General features: G+C 23.5%; 1 long non-coding RNA gene across 9 annotated transcripts; it reads right to left on the bottom strand.

Moving 5' to 3' along the window:
- Positions 1-4,113: 4,113 nt before the first annotated feature.
- Positions 4,114-6,752, bottom strand: LOC100578361. 9 transcript variants are annotated; one of them, XR_003306413.1, is made up of 6 exons: positions 6,623-6,752; positions 5,458-5,680; positions 5,307-5,376; positions 4,891-5,145; positions 4,600-4,723; positions 4,114-4,510 (listed from the first exon to the last, which is right to left on the bottom strand). It is a non-coding gene; the product is annotated as an uncharacterized LOC100578361 (long non-coding RNA). The 9 variants fall into 9 exon arrangements; XR_003306418.1 differs by having other exon boundaries at positions 6,704-6,723; XR_003306415.1 differs by lacking the exon at positions 6,623-6,752 and adding an exon at positions 6,567-6,585.
- Between the last annotated feature and the right edge of the window lie 2,102 nt (positions 6,753-8,854).

Genomic DNA, 8,854 nt, shown 5'->3' with positions numbered 1-8,854 from the left:
GCATTCCAATCTAAATCTTGCATGATTATTTTTCTCAAATATTACATATACTGGATTGTATGTAAAATTTTTACAAAATTTTAATAATGCTCTCTCTAATTGCAATTCTTGCTATAAATTAATTATGTAATTTCTTTTTTTCGCTTTAAGTGAAATGAGAATATTTTTGTTACGTGTTATAAATTTAAAATTTACATTACTATTAATTATAATAAATAAATTGAGATAAATGAAAATAATATTTAGGTATAAATTAAGCTTCATTGTTGTCACAACATTGTTGTGAGATTAATAATTGCGAGCGATAAATTGCTGTTGTAAAACTAATTTAAATAATCATTTCATTCTGAATTAATTTTTCTTTTTAGATTTATTTATTTTTTATTTTTTATTTTTTTCTTTTTCTTTTATTATTTTCTTAATTTATTTAACATTAATTATTAATTATAATTCATTTCGATCAATTATTTATATTTTACATTTTTCGAATTCATTCATATTAATTATTAATTTTAATGTCTCCTTCGAAAATTTTCCAAAAATAAATTTTTAAAAATCAATATCATACTAAGAACTAGGCAGTATCTCCAAATCCAGAAAATTGTGCCAATTTTCCTTTAGATATTCTGGTCTAGACTGGACTTCAGCTACAACTTCATTACACCTCTATCGGAGACATCGTGAGATCATCGCTAGATCACCGTGCGAACGTCGTAGGATCGATGCTGAATCATCGCGAGATCATCGTGGGATGCGTACATCGTGCATTTGAAAGAACTACAAGAACACACCCTCTAATTTCGAACAAAATATAAAATTCTCTATATTTCTTAATTTATCGATTTTATATAGCTAGTATTACTATCTTTATATAGTTAGTATTATTATCTTTTTATCAATTATTCTCCAAATCTAATTCGAGTCACTGTCCATCAATCATCACGCAACAATTGCACGATTTCATCGGATGATTGATGCTCTAATTCCGATGACCAGTGGAATATTTCGAAGGTCCACGATTGATATCTTTGGATACCAATTAATGACAGTTCTATACGTCGAATGCAACCTTTTGAAAATCGGCCTCAGTGGTTCTAGAATGACTTCCTTGAGTTCCTTCCTGTGGTGGTCGTGGACATCATGCATACAATTACAATGCCGATATCATATGTAACCTTCAGTCAGATCAACGTGAATATCATTCATTTCATGAGTCAAATAACTCAATTGATATAAACTGTTATAAAGATGATAGTAACTCGAACTGATTCTTTTATTCTTTCTCCTAGATTTAAACATTAATATTTAAATATGAGTTTAATTTCATTTTACGTTTTTCATGAATAATATTTTTAATTATGATAAATATTCTTTTTATATCTCAACATTTATTTTAAACGTAGAAGAAGAATAAAAATAACAATGTTAGATTCTATCTATTTTAATTTTAACAACAGAAGGAGAAAAATGAATATTATAATCTGATTTAGTCTGTTGGATGTTTAGTCCAAGTTTTGTATTTTACTGTCATTATATTTTTAGATATACATTATACTGAGGACCAAAAATTCCTATATCTAATAACCAAATTTCTTGTTTCGTTTCATTATCTAGATTTAAAGATAGAATAGTCTTAAAGTTAACGGTTGTGCTTCTGCATAATGTCTTAAGGCTGTCTATATATGTTGACAGTATGCAGTGGCAAGTATATTGGATGAATTTTTCTTTAAAAAAAAAAAAAAAAAAAAAAAGAATATTGATACATTTATTACATAAAAATTATTGGTGTTAATATTTGCCTTATTCCAATATATATATATATATATATATTCTAATATATATAGAGTTTAATTTTCAATTTTATGATTTTAGGGAAACTTAGACAACATTTAAGAACAAAACTAGAGTCAAAATTTTCACCACTTTCACAAGAAAACACAATGCAGTGAATTCTAATGAAACGACTATTGTCATTTCATTATAAATTGTGCATTTTAAATTGTGCAATTTATTATGACAATTGAACAAATACACGATTATATGGATCATTATCTCAATTTTATCTTTTACTGAAAAAAATTGAATAATTGTGCCCGTAATAAGATTATATGTGCTTCAGAGTTGATGAATTCTCTTTTTCCACCAAGTTCTTTAAATACTGCAAGATAGTATTTTTCTAATTATATAGTATAATTTTAAAAAATATAATCTTCAAAATAAGAAAATTATAAAAATTAAGATTGGAGAGAAACTATATCCGAGATTTATATTTACTTATGTTCTAAAGTAACTGTTAATTTTATAATACAAATTGGTAAAAGTATTCTACAAAAAAATAGTTAAATTATTTACATTTTCAAATTAAACAAATAAAGAAAATTAAAGAAAACTAGAACACTTCACTAAGCACTTATTAAAATGTTTATTACTTCAAATCATTGATTTGAATTTTCTTTTTTTATTTCTTTTTACTGTCAAATTTTCAATTTTCATATAGGTTAAAATCACTAAGGTATTATATATTATTTCGTATTATTTGTAGCAATCTTTTAAATTATGTATTAAATTTATTTATATTTTTATAATTTATATTTTATAACGTATTTTTAAATATATTATTAATATGAGTGTATATTATGTATAATCAAATATATATATATATATTATTCTAAAAAATATAAATTCACAGAATATCATTTAGAAAATAATTAAATGTGACAACAAAAACGATATTTAAATTAAATAACTTAAAAGTATTTTAGCTCTTCTACAACAACATTCGATTTAAATTATTATATATATATTTACAGTATATCAATCACATTGTTATAATTAACTTAATGTTCCACACCTGTTAACAATATTATTTTAATTATTTTAATTGTCATAACATTGATATATATTTAGTTCTAATAAATTAATTAACAAATATATGGTATCATGAATTTATTTATCGAACAGATAATATTAACAGACGATATATATGACCGTTATTCATAAAAATATAAATTATTTATATTATCAAAAATCTTTATCTTTCTTTTATTTTCACCTTTATATAATGCATACTATATATATGTACATATATATATATATATATATATATATATATACATACAAACACATTTATATTGTAGCTTTCATATGTACATATACACACGCATACACACACAACAAATTAAATCAATCTTTAAGTTTTTTAAATTAATTTAGATAATATATCTGAACGAAATACTTCTTTTAATGTAAATATAATCCACTTTGAGTAAAAAATTTATTTCTTTTTTCATTATTAACTTGTTAATAAAAATTTTACCTATACAATTAGTCGCAGAAGTTTTCATACACTTTATACAAATTCAGTTGAATTTACGTTATCGAAATCAACGATAATTTTCTTTTATATGAAACTATATGAATTGCGATTCATATAATAATATGAAATCATTTTTTTTATTATCATTTCAATATCATTTCAAAGCAGTGAAATCAATTTTTCAAGTTTCAATATTATTTTCCTTTCTTTACATATTTTTATTTCGTCATCATTCAAGATAAAACAAAATTTTAAATTATAAAATATTGAATTCTATCATCTATTCTATCGGAGATGAAATAAAATATATTTTCAGAAGAAATTATATTACAATATTCAAAATATGGAAAAATGAGAATTGAGATACTCAAAGAAATTTTTTGTACAAAAATAAATTATTTTATATATAAAATTTAATATATTGCTATATAAATTTTCATTGAAATCAAATCTTTCATAATAATTTAATTTCTTTACAAGATAATGTAAAAAATTTTTGATTGACTCTATATTAAATTATGTAAGATCTCGAATAGTCAAACTAATACTAATACCAGTAGTGTTAAGTGTTAAGCCATAAGTGTTCAATATAATTTTTTAGATAATCCAATAATTTATATTATCCTATTTAATGTGAAACATGATAGTTTTACTGTATATTACCCGTTTATATATATACGTATATATATTTATATTTATATGTACATATATATTCGTTTCAATCATTTCTTTCAACTTTTTGATCTCTTTTCCTTCTTACCTATCAAATTATTTCTCAAATTGCTAATACCATTGCATTTCTTTTTCTTTTTTTTTTTTTTTTTCAATGCTTCTAAATACGTAGGAATATTGTTAACGAAGATATCCTCAGATTTATATTTATTTTCGCTCATAAATTTATCTTCAATTTTTTTTCATGACTCATTTCTTCAATTATCGCTTACCATATCATTTTCAAACTTCTATTTAATTTCACCATGCCAATCTCTATCATTGCCTATCATTGAATATTAATGTTAAATATAAAAATATAAATAGATATCATATTATTCTCTACGGAACGATCACATCCAACTTCAAAATTTTCAATGATACTGTATGGTAAAATTGTAGATTCTATATTGAGTCCTTGAATCCAAATCTATTTAAATCTAAATTTTCAAGTGTTAAAGTATCATCTCGAAACATCTGTATCTGCATCATGTAGTTAAATTATCGAGATTTAAAATTTTATTTAAATAATATGAATATTTCGTAAAAATATTTCACACCAATCTTCTTACCAATGCTTTACCATTTTATCTTCTTATATTATCATCTTGTGATATGTGATATGTTAATGTTAATGTTCTTTTGATACGCTTAAATCATTTTCATCTAAATTAATATTCACAAATTTAAATTCTTCTGAAAACAAAATTATCATTGTATTTAGCAAATACACAAATCAAAAAGCATAAAAATGTATGTAAAAATGTACGTTTACTATAATCATAGAAGAAAAACAAAAATAATGATGTTAGATTCTGTCTGTTTTAATTTTCTAATGAAAAGAGAAAAATGAATATTTTAACCTGATGGATGTTTAATCCAAGCTTAGTATTTTACTGTCATTATATTTTTAGATACATGTTGTACCAAAGGACCAAAAGTTCCTATATCTGGTAACCAAATTTCTTACTTTGTTTCATTACGTTTAAAGATGATAGAATAGAATGGCTTTAAAGTTAACAATCGTGCTTCTGCATAATATCTTGAAATTGCCCATCTTAAAGTGTGTACATTGACAGTATGTGCAGTGACAGTGTGCATATTGGATGAATTTTTTCCTTATAAAAAAGAAAAAAAAAATATTGATATTTATTACATACAATATTTATTACATAAAAATCATTGACATTAATATTTGTCTTATTCCAATTATATATATATATATATATATATATATACAGAATTCAATTTTTAATTTTACGATTTAAGGAAAACTTACACATTCAAGAAGACTAGAGTCAAATCTTCCTTCACTATTTTCATTTCAAAAAAACACAATGCAGTGGATTCTAATGATATGAGTGTTGTCATTTCATTACAAATTATTACAAATTTATTAATGGCAATTGAACAAATCCATACGATATTACCTCGGATCTTTATCTCGATTTTATCTTCTACAGACAAAAGTTGAGCAATTGTGCTTGTTCCTGAGTTTTTGCTTCCTTTACATGTGCTTCGGTTCCTGAATTTTCTTTTTTTAACAGGTTCTTTAAATATTCCATCACAGTATTTATTTTTACAACACAAACCATGAGATTAGACCATTATAATTTCCACAATGTGGAATATTTATACATTGTCCATTTCTACCTAATATGGTTAAATAATATTATTCTTTATTACTAATATGCACAATTAAATCTTTTTATGGAATAAAATATATTTAAACTGGATTATTATTATTAAGAATGTTTATCAATATAATTAAATACAAAAATTATTATGAGTTTAAATATTTCTACATTATTATATTTCTTCTACTTGAATCCTTTAAATTTAAAAAGTATAATCTTCAAAATAACAAAATTATGAAAATTAAGATTGTAAAGATACTATATGTGAGATTTATATTTATTTATGTTCTAAAATTCTATTATATAAACAATTGTTAATTTTATAATACAAATTGATAAAAATATTCCATAGAAAAATAGTTAAATTATTTACACTTTCACACTTTCAAAATAAAGAAACCTAAAACACTTCACTAAGCACTCATAAAAATATTTATTGTTTCATATCATTGATTTTCCTTTTTTATTTCTTTTTACTCATGAATTGTCAACTTTCATATAAGATATAATCATTAAGGTTACGTAAAATTGTTTCGTATTATTCATACCAATCTTTTGAAATTATGCATTAAATTTATTTATATTTTTATAAATTATATTTTAAATATATTTTAATAATATGTGTATATATCTATATATATACGAATTTATATGATTTACAAAATATAAATTCACAGAATATCTATTAGAAAATAACGTGATTAAACGTGACGGCAAAAACGATATTTAAATTAAATAACCTAAACATATTTTAACTCCTCTATAACAATATTCGATTTAAAGTATTTTATATATATTTACAGTATATTAATCACATTGTTATAAATTAAAATAACGTGCCACACCTGTTAACAATATTATTCTTAATTATTTTAATTGTCATAATTTTGATATATATTTACTTCTAATAAATGTATGGTATCACGAATTTATTTAAACAAACAAATACTAATATTACCAGACGATATATATGACAGATTTTCATAAAAATATAAATTATTTATATTATCAAAAATCTTTATCTTTCTTTAATTTTCACCTTTATAAAAAGATACAATGCATACTATATATATAATATATATATACACATTTATACTGTATTCTTTCACATTCACACATACATATATATATATATATATATATATATATATATATAAACACATCAAATTAAATCGATCTTTAATTTCTTTAAATTAATTTAGATAATATGTCTCAACGAAATACTTTTTTAATGTAAATACAATCCACTTTGTGTAAAATATATTTATTTTTTCATTATTAACTTGTTAATAAGAATATTATATATACATTTAGTCGCAGAAGTTTTTATACATTTTACGCAAATTCAATTGAATTTGTGTTATCGAAATTAATGATAATTTTGTTTTATATGAAATATTGCAGTATAATAATATAGATATAATATATATATATATATTTATATATAAATATATACGAATATATAATTATTGGGTTGGCAACTAAGTAATTGCGGATTTCAGTTCAAGTTGATGACGACCTAATCAAAGCAATAATCGATTCGGATCGTAACAGTACAACTCGTGAGATGGCAGAGAAGCTTCATGTATCACATACATGCATTGAAAACCATTTAAAACAACTTGGCTATGTTCAAAAACTCGATACATGGGTTCCTCCGAACTGAAAGAAAAGTATTTAACGTAACGCATTAACAGCTGCGATTTGCTAAAGAAACGTAATGAAAATGATCCATTTTTAAAACGACTGATAACTGGCGATGAAAAATGGGTTGTTTACAACAATATCAAACGGAAAAAATCGTCGAGCAGGCTACGTGAACCAGCTCAAACAACATCAAAAGCTGGTATTCATCAAAAAAAGGTTTTGTTATCAGTTTGGTGGGATTACAAAGGAATTGTCTATTTTGAACTCTTACCACCCAATCGAACGATCAATTCTGTTGTCTACATTGAACAACTAACGAAATTAAACAATGCAGTTGAAGAAAAGCGGCCCGAATTGACAAATCGAAAAGGTGTTGTATTCCATCATGACAATGCAAGGCCACACACATCTTTGGTCACTCGGCAAAATTATTGGAGCTTGGTTGGGATGTTTTGCCACATCCACCATATAGTCCTGACTTTGCACCATCTGATTACTTTTTATTTCAATCTTTACAAAACTCCTTGAATGGTAAAAATTTCAATAATGATGATGATATCAAATCGTACCTGATTCAGTTTTTTGCTAATAAAAACCAGAAGTTTTATGAACGTGGGATTATGATGCTGCCTGAAAGATAGCAAAAGGTCATTGATCAAAATGGGCAACACATTACAGAATAAAATTATTTAGTTCCATGAAAAAATTGTTTTTGATTTTCTAAAAAAAATCCGCAATTACTTAATTGCCAACCCAATATATTCGCGAAGTTGATATTATTTTACTACAACTTAATGTAATATTTCGTGAAACATTATAAATATCAAATTAAAATATTTTAAATATTTTATTATTATATAATAGAAATAATAAGTATTATATTATAATCAATATTAAAAAGTTTTTGAAATTTGATATTAATAGAAAACTTGTGCTAGAATATGCAAAGAAGAGGAAGCTGATAAAACATATCGGTATTGGATTTATTCAAAACACCACGTCTACGAAATATCATCATATTATTCATTATTATTTAGTATGTATTATCTTACAAATATCAAAAAATTTGTTTGAAATTGCAGAATTCTTCCATTGCAGAATTTTTCTTCTCCGTTACTTAAGATGGCGATTTCTTTAATACTCGATGATCACGTACGAAACATCAATAATTTAGACTTGAACGAGTTTGTCACATTCACGATTGCTAGCAACCGAATTGCCCGCAGACCTTACGCTCGTTCTTGATCGATGGGGCCTAGCTTGCTGTTCTCTTGTCATTTTCTTATTCCGTGTATTCAGCATTTTGGCTTCTATAGTTTCCAATCGTTTGTATACTTTTTTTTTATTTTATATTTTATTGAAATATAAATTATGTTATTTTTTATTTTAGTAAAATAAGTGGTTTCAAAACATATTATGGTTTATTATGATAAATTTACTTTATGCAAATATTTATATTTTACAAAATATTTCTTTATATATATATATATATATTACATATACAAAATATTTACAAAAATTATTGTCAAAAATTTAAATAAAC

This window comes from Apis mellifera, unplaced genomic scaffold, assembly GCF_003254395.2.
Source record: "Apis mellifera strain DH4 unplaced genomic scaffold, Amel_HAv3.1 GroupUN_246, whole genome shotgun sequence".
NCBI lineage: Eukaryota > Metazoa > Arthropoda > Insecta > Hymenoptera > Apidae > Apis > Apis mellifera.
Note: the sequence above shows the minus strand (reverse complement) of the source record. Positions and strands in the feature narration are given on the sequence as shown.